The following is a 12,382-nucleotide window of genomic DNA, read 5'->3' as shown; positions in this document are numbered from 1 at the left end:
TCACTAATACGCGGCATACAGAGAGACACATACTGTCTTACACAACAACCAATCTAACTCACAAAATACCCGGCATTCTCACCATATGGCAGGCCCGTATCTTTATCCCACTGTAAAGGATTATGTATCTTTGAATTTACTGCTTCTAGGGAAACCCTGTGGCGCATTCGACCCGCAGTGTGTTGCAAATTATTCTCATTACCTGAGTCGTCGCCTGACGCATTTCCATCATTTCTTTTCCGCTTTTGGACCATATCTAAAGCAGAAATTAATAAACAAATAATAACATGCATACTTATAATAACAAAAAAATCTCTAGAGAGGAGGGTTTATTATTTCTTTAAAGAGGAGAATCCGGATTGATCTGGCGGCGGCAATGGCGATGATGACGATGACTACAATGGCGATGGGGTAGGTTGTTGGTTGAGGGGAAGCTCAATGTTTGAGGATATTATATGGGGGAGGGAAAGCTCAGAGTATATATGTGTAAATAATATAACACTTGAAAGACCTTGTTTTTTGGTAAGTAATAAACACGGTAAAAGAAAAACCGTTGTATTTTGTTTCCAAACAGACACCGGTTTTGTTTGAAACCGTAATTGATTAGTACTATCTACAACGGGTTGGAAATAACCGTTGTCTGTAATATTTTCATGTTGTTTGATTTTCCCGCCAAGAAATAAAGCATCATTTTTATATACATAACAACGGCCTGAACCGTTATAATCGTATATCGTCTGAACAACGGTTTGGGTATAACCGTTTTATTTTATATTTCATTGTGTTTGATTTTACCGCCAAGAAATAAAGCATCATTTGGTATATGCCAGCTAATTACAATATGTTTATTAGAAAATCTTGCTTATTTCCATTAATTTAAAGGATTACAAGTTTACACATAAAGAGTAAAAACTACCACCATACATAATAAACTAGGTAAATAACAATTAGAAGAAGAAATTTGACAATTAACTTAAGCCATGCCTCATTATTTTTAAGTTGTACGATATCCATGGTTAACTTCTTGCATTCTTCTTTTGCCTTCAATATTCCACTGTCATTTTCCCGCTTCGATTCTTCAAGTTGATATAGTATACTTCTCACTTGAGTAATCTCGATATCCATGCTCTTTTTCTCATTTACTAACCTGTTTATAACCTTCCTCTACCACTCAGTCATTGGTTCATCAACCCACTTGAAGTAATTACATCCACGCATTTTAGTCTCAGGATTATAGAATTTGCAAGTAAGAAACTTTCTTCCCGGATTTTTCAAAGTCTAAGAAGTCCGCAATGCTACCGGAACAGAGCAATTATATGTCCATGTTAAAATAGAGGAAGAAGAAGAGCTACCACTTGACATAATTAGAGTAATAAGAGAGAGAGAGAGAGAGAGAGAGAGAGAGAGAGAGAGAGAGAGATGAAGAAAGAAAGAAGGTTATTTAAAATAATTATATTCAGCAATTGCATAATTTAACACAGTTTGCATAAGAACCGTTGTAATTATCTTATTAATATCTTCCAATTTCTATTTATTTTTAGAGGTGTTTATATTCTAACACGGTTCTTATGAACTACCGTTGTCATTATATTATATGTTATTGCTTCATTCATTTGTATGTTCGCAAGTTATTTAAAATCTATGTTAATAAGCATTTGCATGGAATAAAGAGTAGTACTATATATTAAAACGAGCATATTATACAATGGCAGGAAAAAAAAAACAGTACAACAAGGGAAAAAAAGGAGACACAATAAAAAAAAAACCCACAAAAACAAACAACTAACTAATTAGTAAATTAATTATACACCCTAACATGAGTTTGACTAGGAGGTGGGTACTGTGAATAAACTTGATTATAAATCAAGCTTACTACATCGGCATCAAAACGATGATCAAAATGAGGCACTTCTTCGTCTTCCCATGATTTTGGTACATTAATAAACCTCTACGGTATGAACATTATCATCAGATGAGCGTCCTCAGCGGTGGTAACTTATAAGTAAGGCCCAGCGTGTACATAACGGTCCTTAGGGTTGTCGCCATAATAGTCACTTTTGCCCCTTTGATGGCCACGTGATGCATACCTTGCAGCGAGTTGTTTTGCTTGGCGAAAATCGTCAAGACCAACCCCTCGAAACACGATCAGAGCATAACCAAGAAACCCACGACCAGAAATCCAAGCCGTGTGGATTGCCCTAATATTTGAAAACCCATTCTCAATAAGGATGTCCCTCAATGGGTTAAGAGACTTAGAAGCTGGCTTCTCAGCAGCATCGTGTATGACTGAGAGATTGTAAATTATGCACGTAATAGGGTGATATAGAGGGTTACCGATTGCGGAGGAGGTGCGACTGCGGATGATGAAGACGGCAACATTCTTTTAATTATGATATGTATGTATATGTAGATTATTTAAAAAGTCAAGTAGAAAGGTTAGTAATAATAAAGTGATTCTTATTGTTGCTGCAAATGTGATGCTATTTATAGTATAATAAAGCTATAATTAATTAAATTAATTTCATCCATACGTTACATTCAAACTTGTATTAATTGTGCATGCATGCATGAGGTGAATAATGGTGAAACAGCCAATAATAATAGGGCATGCATTAGTAAAACCACAAACTTTTCAGTTTTCACAGTAGATCTGTATTTACAATGGTTATAAGAAAAACCATTGTTTATTGCCGTAATATGACAACGGATTTACAATAACCGTTGCTGATATATGAAATATGATAATGGCTTAACAAAGAACCGTTATCATTTAGTGTTATACATACGGTCAAAAATCAATACTGCAACTTTGGATCAGAAAAAGTAAAAATTACAGGGCATGCATTAGTCAAATCACAATCACAGATAATTAAACAATTTTTTTTACAATGGATTCTGTCCAACCGTTGTTGATATATGTAATATGATAACGGTTTAACAAATAACCGTTGTCATTTTGTGTTATACATATGGTCAAACACGCAATACTGCAACTTTGAATCAGAAAATGTAAAAATTACAAGGCATGCATTAGTCAAATCAATACCGTTGTGTTTTTAGTCATTGGACAACGGTTTTTTGATAACCGTTTTGTTGTTACTAGTTGGACAACACTTTTTTTATAACCGTTGTAAGCTAATATATTTAACATGGTAGAGTTGACCGATTCTTATTTAACTTGTACCATTTCCACTTTCCAATTCCTAACTTGTTAAGTTTCCAATTCTTATCTTATTATTATACCGGTTCCAATTCTTACTATCTTATTATACCGTTTCCAATACAACTCAAACTCATTATAATTGTAATTATAATTTTCACAATCATAACTTGTACCGTTTGCACTTTCCAATTCATAACTTGTTAAGTCCTCCATTAATTTTCCACATCGATTATGTCGTCAAGTTCATCAACTTATAGTAATTCATATTATTCATCCGTTGATGATGATGATGATGATGAAGCATCATATGAACCTCTTGCAGGACCCCAAGTACATTTATGTAAGCTAAACCCTTTATGTGCATGATTCACAATCTCCCGTATACAGAGAACGGACATGGAAAGGCTATACTCTCGTATAGCCGTGACTGGTTAATAGGTTTGATTCGGTTAGCCGGATTGAATTTGGTTCAAAATATCTACCCAGACAATGATGCGCATGATGGCTTCGGGCAGTGCGCCCTCATCGAGTTTGGCGGGGGTGAGGAGCGGGAATGCTTTCGTCAGGCTCGCAAACTTGAGCGGCATTCTATAACAATGACTCTTCGAGACTCTAGTTTGATCACGATGATCAACGGGTAGGCCCATATTTATGGGTTGCGAATGAATCTGACCGTCTCCTACTACTTCCGATTCTGCACCGCCAAGGTCGCATTAGAAGCGGGGGACGAGTCGTTGGAATGGGAAAACGACTGTGTGGATAGGGCTGAAGGTGAAAGAGACATATATGGTGATATTGTCTCTGAATTCCAGAGGATGGGGTAACAAAAAACATACTTCCTCCATTCAACTCCACACTACACATTTGCTTTTTCACGTTTGTCAACGCTTGTTTTACGCGATTTTTTTCTTTAGCTTGATATTTTAATGTACTCCTAAAAACCTAAGTCATTATAATAAAAGTTTGATATTTTTCTGGTGATATTGTCTCTGAATTCCAGAGGATGGGGTAACAAAAAACGTAACAAAAAACATAAATAATTAAACTTTAATTCAAACCACCACCATAATCCAAATACAACTTAAAATGCTAGATAATAATTAAGGACCTAAATATTAGAATCTGATGAAGTATTAAGATACTCATCATGAATTTCGGTATAGAGAAAGTCGTAGATCGGCCCTTCATTATCACCGGGAAGCGCAGATGGAATGGCCTCTTTCTTCCATGACATAGACACGGTGGCAAGAATGTGATGCTTCCTGTAATGTTTCAGTACATGATGATCAAGATGGGTCACAACACATAGATAAGGGCCTTGTTGTTTATCATCCGAATAGAAATCATCTTTCCCCGCAAATCTAGCCCCTAATTTTCTTGCCTGACGAAAACTATCATGGCAGTTGGCTTCGTCAAACACGATAAAAGCAAAGCCTACAAAATCTTGCTAGTTTGTAGACACAGGGTACACTTTTTTAACCGCGGTGAAACCGGAGTCATGAAGCATTTGCGTCAACCACCCAAAATTAGGGTTTACACCCTTTCCATTCACACCATAATAAACCGGGAGATTATGGAGAATGCAAGTAAAAGGCTGTGCGTAATGAGAATGTGATTGTAGCTCCGATACACCAGCCATATTTTTTTAGAGAGAAATTTAGAAAGAAATAAAAGATTAAATGTTTGATAATTTAGAATTTGACCTAAAACATTACGAAGACATATTTATAGAATTATTTTGGTCAAATTGAATATTATTGGTCAAATTGAATATTTATTAAAGTTATGATAAAGTTTTGAATGCAGTAGTCAAACTGAAATATCTAATCAAATACTGACAACAGTTCAATTGAAAAACCGTTATTTCATAATACAAAATAATAACGGTTACAAAAAATCCGTAGCTATAACATAGCAACGGGTAACAAAAACCGTTGCTGGTGTTAATTTAGTAACGGTTTTTGAAATGCCGATATCTTAAACTGGTAACGGTTTTCTACATACCGTTGATAAGAGTGATTCTATAACGATTTTTTGGAAATCGTTAAATGTTTTTGACAACGTTTTGTTAAGCAGCCGTTGTCAAATTATAATAACGGTTTTCAAGGGAAACCGGTATACCTATTAGCGCAGTCTAGGTTTCCGCCAATATTTGGAAAACGGTAATTTAAGTGTCGTTATTAAATGTATTAAACCGTTGTGATACGCTCCTTATTGATTGCCATATTTGGCGTAGTGTTTGCATATTTATGCCTCCCCTTAGTTACTTTTGATACGGTTTTCGTGCTTATTTATTTTAATTACATGCCTTGTATGTTAGAATATTGTTACTTCCGCTATTTGGTGTTTAATGCAGGAATGATGCATTTGAGGAGAAAAGGAATGAAATGGGCATCGTGGAGTGGGCATGAAGGAAAACACGAAGTATGGCACGGAAATCTAGAAAAATAAAGGAAGAGAAGTGAATAAGACAATACGGAGTAAAGAGCTGAAGAGGGAATATACTCGATCAATCCTAAGCAGACTCAATCGAGGAAGTAGTGTACTTCATCGAGTGCATCTAGGCTCGATCAAGTACACGTCGGGCTGAGGGATTTTCCGCAATTTCCATAAATCGGTTATGTTTTAGTATAAATACCCAATTCGTACCCTATATTTATTTACGTTTTTACCTAGCTACGTCTTATTTTACCCAAAAACTCTTAGTTTAGTATTATTATTATTGTTTCCGGATCTAAACACTCTTCAATTACGGTACTCTCTAATCTTTCTTTAGTTATTATTAATTCAAGTTCTATTTCATTCAATTGCTTGATATACATCTTTACATGCCTTCAATTATGTCATCTATAATTAGTATTGTTGTTATTGCCATTAGTATGCGTAGCTATTTTCATATTCTAGGGTGAAAGTTGATCTAGATTGTTAGAAAGGGTTAATTAATGAACTGATTGTTAAATTTCTTTTGATTGTTGTTCAATTATTGTCTTACATCTAATTAATTAATTACTGATCAGAATTGGTTAATTAGTCTTGCAAACTAGGATTTTCACCGACCGGGTTAAGACTAGTATATACCACGATAATTGAATTAGACTGACTTAATAATAACGATCGCATGTTAAGTTTAGATCTAAAAAGACATATTAGAATCGACCGATCGTAGACTTTCAACAATACAAATTGCTCGATCAATGAATTAAATCTCACCCTTAGATGACTATCTAGTTAATCCAATCCCTAGACTATTTAATATTATTGAATTTGTCTTTATTTAAATCGCAATTAGTTTAGAATCAAACAAACAAAACCCCATAAAATTGTTACCTATAAGACGAATCTAAATATAAACAAACTAGATTAGTTAACTCGCCTCCCTGGGGATTCGACCCTTTCTTATTGCTAGCTACTAGTTAGTTGAGAATAAGATTTATTTTGATAGGCCAACGACTAAAAATAACCTTATCAAATTTGGCGCCGTTGCCGGGGAGGCAACAAGTTTTTTTGTTTGTTTTTGTCTTTTGTCTCGGGGAGTATCAATTCCTGAGACAGTTTGATATTTTCTTGTTGTTTTCATGTGTGCCCTGGTCTAACAGGTCGGAGATTGTACCTTTTGATCCCGAGCCAGAGAACACTTTTCGCTATAGACGAAAATTTCATAGAGAAATAAGTCAAGTGGACGACTCGAGTACACTTGACTACGAGCGGTTTACTTGCGAAGAAGATTCGTCCTTTGAAGAGGACACATTAGTTTCTGCACCCTTTATTTCTACAACATTAAAGATGCTGACCTTGGCAAGTCATTTTGAACCTACCATTGATTCTATTCCTAAAGGCTTTAAGCTCCCTACCACTGATTAAGGGACCTTTGAGATCAAACCCTCTTACATAAGACTAGTAGAACGAAATTTATTTGGTGGAAAAGCTGGGGAGGACCCTGCCAAGCACATGGAGAAATTTGTCATATATTGCTGTTCTATTCCTTTGACTGCTGGGATGACTCAAGATCAAGTCAAGCAAACTCTTTTTCCTTTCTCTCTGAGAGATGATGCAATAGAATGGCTACGTGACTTGGATATGGAGACTCAATCAAAAACTAACTTGACTTCACTAGCTCTTGCATTCTACAAGAGGTATTTTCCACCGCTGAAGACTAATGCTCTTAGAAGCCAGATTACGAGTTTTAAACAAGGTCCTACTGAAGACCTTAATGAGGCTTGGGTTCGTTTCGAAAAGCTATTTCGATCCGTCCATCATCATAGCTTCCAGATTTGGTTCCTTTGCAACCAGTTTTACAAAGGGTTGTATGACTATCAAAGAGCTTTGCTTGATTCCGCTGCCAATGGGAGATTCCAGGATAATACTAATGACGGTAATGCTTAGAAGTTGATTGATCAGATAGCTACTGACACTGATGAGTATGGTAACCCAGAGGTAGCAAGAGAGGAAGTGGTTCAGACAATGTTATTGCGGCATAGCTGGAGGCCTTAACGGCTCAAATAGCTGAATTAAAGACATCTCAGTCTTTGGGTAATAAGCAAGAAACGGTTCATATGGTTCAACAAGAGGTGTCATGTGAGAGATGTGGGATAGATGGCCACACTGCGGCCAAGTGTATGAGTACCATAGAACAAGTCCATGCTTTCTAGTCTTTCAAGCAAGGTACTCCCTATTCGAACTTCTTCCCTGAAAAGAGTCCGAATGTATTTGCTCAAGCCCCGCCGCAGAATGCCTATATTATTCTTGAAAATCATGGTAATCAACCACAAGGGAATTTTTTTAGGCAAAATCAAGGAGGTTTTCAACAAATGCAACCTCCTCCTCAAGCTCCAAGTAATGAGATGGTAGCGATCAAAACTCTATTGCAACAAAGTTTCATGATTCAACAAAAGCAAACGGCTCAGATTTCCGAACAAATAGCTCACAACAAGAAGTTGGATACTCAACTTGCTCAAATGGCGGCTCAAAATCCTTCAAAACAGCCCGGAAATCTTCCTCCTGAAGGTAAGCAAGCACATGAGCAAGTTAATGCTATTTCTTTGAGGAGAGGTACCACTTATCAATGTCCGGACGTTCCCATTGATGAAGAGGAAGTCCCTTATATGCTTCCTAAGGGATTGGGTAATATCAAGTTGAGTGATGATGAGAAAGAATTTTGAAAGGATCAAAGACGAGTTAAGCAAAAAGATGAAAAAAGGAGGAAAGACGTGAGTACTCGATCGAGCCCCAACAAGATTGATCGTCGAACCACAATACTCGATCGAGTACAAACCGGGCTCTGTCGAGGACACCCCCCCGAATTGAAATTTTCGAGTGTTTTAGCTACGACATTGTAAGAAAATAGAATCCTCGATCGGATGACCACTAGACTCGATCGAGTACTGATGTGACTCATATTTGAGCACATTTAGTCCCCGAATTAGCCTCGTTCCTATGCTTTTTAGTGCATAATTGGGTCATTTACTATCTTTAGTCTTTTATTTTGCATATTCTTTGAGGTTTTGATCCCTTGGTAGGAAAGGAGTGCAAACCTTGCATTTTCATGGCAAAATGGAGCTAAATTGATCGAATTCAATGACCAAGCATCAAAGGGAAGACAATGCTAGAAGACCTATGTAGATAATTGGGCAATGGTGAAAGGATCCTTGCATCTCCAACAAGATCCTTCAAGATTGTTAAAGAAATAAAAGAAGAGAAGTGACTGCCCAGCAATCCGAGCGGCGCAGTGCCCAGGACGAGCGTCGCCCTGCTACAGGCCGAGCGTCCCGTGCCCAAGACGCTCGTCTTGAGGCCTAATGATCCGAGCGTCCTGACCTACAATCCACTCGGATTCTGCTCCAGTTCCAACCGTCTCTATTGCCTAGCCGCTCGGGACGAGCGTACTCCATAAAGACTACCAAAACGGATATGCGCATCTCCTTCGAGAGGAGCACTTCGTCAACTTTTCTTAAGGGACTTAATCGTAATTTAAGCCCTTAGTAACCCTAATTTATGTACCTAATCCTTAGTATAAATACCCCATTGTACTAATTAGATTATCATGTTCTTCTTATGCATTCTTAATAGCATTAATCCAAATCTCATTTCTTAATCTTTACTTAATTTCTCTATTGTTCATCATTTATTTTGGGTAATTAGAAGATTATTTGGGTTTATTTGGAGGATTGACAACCTTCCATCAATCATCAAGTACTTCTATTATTCTTTGCTTTATTATTTGGAATCATCTTTATAGGTATAATTCTCTCTTAATCCCTTTTTAATTATTGTTAATCGTCTTCATTTATTCATCATGTTTTGCCTTGCTAGTATGATTGACAACCTTGTTAGCATGTTAAACATGATAATGAGTGAGTAGTTTCCTTAACTAAGGTTAATGGGTAATTAGGGGAAACCAACATGGTGATTGATTCATGCTTAATCTAATATGCTTTCATAATTAATTTGCTTGCTTGTTTTAACTACAACTTATGCACATGTTATGTTTGATGAAATGCGTGCCTATGAATCCTTGCATTTTTTACCCATCACTTACCTTTTCAATGAGACTTGTAAGACATAAACCAACTTGAGTCTCATTAGACCATGCATATAGTTGGATAGGGAGGATTTAGTCGACTTGTAGGTGTTGTACAATCTAATCGATTCGGCTCCGGGACCCAAACCTTCCTAGGGATTGTAAGATATACACTAACTCGATCCCATCACAACAATAATTGCTTGCATCTAGTAGAAAACATGTTTGTATGATCCAATCCCATGAATCCCCTATGAACCCATGACACCCTAGTGCTTTTAATCATTTGTTTACATCTCATTTTAATCATCTTGCTTGTTTTACTTACATTGTTATTTAGCTTAGTTGATCTCCTACCTCAACCCACATTGTGACACCCTTAGACACGACCATTTACAATCGAAAATCCTACATCAATACATGTGCCTTGTGATCCGACATTTACTTACCTCTTTACTAAAAGTAGACTAGTTTATGAAGTTATAAATATTGTTTTGGTCTAGGTAACTCTTAACGACAAGTAACCGAAAACGATAAGTCCGACCAAAAATGGCGCCATTGCCGGGGACGGTGTTAACTTGATTTGATTTTTTTTTATTGTTTTTAGTTGTGTCTTTCTTTACCTTGGGGAAGTCAAACTCCTCAAGGTTTGTTCTAATTATTTTCAAGTTTTTTGATATTTTGCATGTCTAGGAGATCACAAGGTAACTTGTTACCCATTGATCTTGAAATTGAAAGAACTTTGACCAACAAAGAAGACTTGCTAGAAATACTTTGAAAGGTATTGGTGAGATTGTGGACATTCAACCAAATAACATTGAGTTCATCAACCCTTTTGCAAGAGAAGGAGAGGATAACCCAAAACAAAATCAACCCACAATGCCTAAATTTTCATCACATTCCGTACCAACCAAGGAGAACCTACCAAATGGTACTCCCACACCACAACATTTGACCGGTAATTTCATTGCAAAATCCGCATTTATCCAATTAGTCGAAAGAAGCCAATTTGGGGGGATGCCTAGTGAAGACCCCCATTCTCACATGGAGACTTTTTGTGACTATTGTGATGCGATTTCTCAAACCGGAGTTACTCAAGACCAAATTTGATGGGTCTTATTTCCTTTTTCTTTGATTGGTTCCGCGAAACAATGGTTAAAGAGCCTTGATAAGGCTACTCTTGGTATTGAATCTTGGAAGAAATTGGCACTTACTTTCTACAAAAAGTTCTATCCTCCGGAAAAGACTAACATGTTGAGAGCCCAAATCACCGGGTTCAAACAAAGGGATGAGGAATCTTTGTATGAAGGATGGGAGAGATTCAAGGATACTTGCCGATCTTGTCCACATCATGGACTTAGTGAGTGGTTTCTTGTACAAAAATTTTGGAATGGTCTTTATGAAGAATCCCAAAACATTCTCAATATGGGATCAAATGGTATGTTTACCGAAGTTGATGGTAATCAAACATGGAATAAGATTGAGGAAATGGCGGTCCATAACTCACAATATAGTAGACCTCGGAAGACTACTAGAGGAGGAAAGCATGAAGTGGACTCTATTACTCAATTGGGTGCTCAACTTAGTGCTCATATTGATACCATTAACTTGAAGTTTGAGAAGGCAATGGCTAAGCTTGAAGAATCCTCCAAATCACCTAAGCAACATGTTAATGCCATGATGGCATCTTCATCAATCCCAAGTGGAGTATGTGAGAGTTGTGGAACTTTGGGACATGACCAAAGTGAATGTAGGGGAACAAGTGAATACTTTCCAAGCATACAAGAGTGGTACCCCTTATTCCAACTATTACAATGAGAACACCAAATTCCATCCCAACCTCTCATGCAAAAGCCAAAATGTTCAAAACCCTCAAACAACATACACCCCACCTCCAATGAGAAACCAAGCTCAAAGATCCTTTTACAATCAAAACCAAAGTTATCAAAACCAAACTCCATACAATCAAACAAATGACCAAGGTTTTGATGTTCAAAAAGCGGTCCTCTAAATGCAAAAGAACCAACAAGAGTTTTTCACTCAAATGCAAAAGGATAGACAAGCAAAAGACATCACCATTAACAACATACTAGCTCACGCAAAGATGTTGGAGACCCAAATGTCTCAAATGGAATCTTCAAGTTCACAAAGATAAAAGGGCCAATTACCGCCTCAAGGTACTCCTCCAAGACAATAATCGGTGAGTGTCATCCATTTGAGGAGTGGTACAAGGTATGAAGGGCCGAAGAGGCCTGTTGATGAAGATGTTATGAATGCTAGTGACAAGGAAAAAGCTGTTGAAAACTCTAGGGAAGAAGAACCCACCATTCAAGAAGCTTCAAAGAAGGATGAAGAAAAGGCCAAAGATAAGGAGCCTATTGTGATTAGACTTCCTTTTCCAAGTCGTCAAGCTAAGCCTAAGTTTGATGACCAACTTGGAAAATTCATGGAGATTGTGAAAAAACTTGGAAGTCTTAATTCCATTTACGGAATTAATCAATCATGTTCCGGCCTATGCTAAGTATATGAAAGATATTCTTACAAAGAAGAAATCCATCCGGAAGCTTGAGACTATTGCTTTCACTAAAGTGAGTAGTGTCATCCTACAAGGAAGTTCACCTCTAAAACTAAAAGATCCAGGAAGCTTCTCTATTCCATGTACCATTGGCGATACCACAATCAACAAAGCTTTATGTGACCTT

General features: G+C 37.1%; 1 non-coding gene across 1 annotated transcript; it reads right to left on the bottom strand.

Moving 5' to 3' along the window:
• Positions 1-10,931: 10,931 nt before the first annotated feature.
• LOC141635370 (small nucleolar RNA R71) lies at positions 10,932-11,038 on the bottom strand. The gene has a single exon (XR_012540064.1). It is a non-coding gene; the product is annotated as a small nucleolar RNA R71 (small nucleolar RNA).
• Positions 11,039-12,382: the final 1,344 nt, after the last annotated feature.

Source organism: Silene latifolia, chromosome Y (assembly GCF_048544455.1).
Source record: "Silene latifolia isolate original U9 population chromosome Y, ASM4854445v1, whole genome shotgun sequence".
Classification (NCBI taxonomy): domain Eukaryota; kingdom Viridiplantae; phylum Streptophyta; class Magnoliopsida; order Caryophyllales; family Caryophyllaceae; genus Silene; species Silene latifolia.
This window is presented reverse-complemented; position numbering and strand designations above follow the sequence as displayed.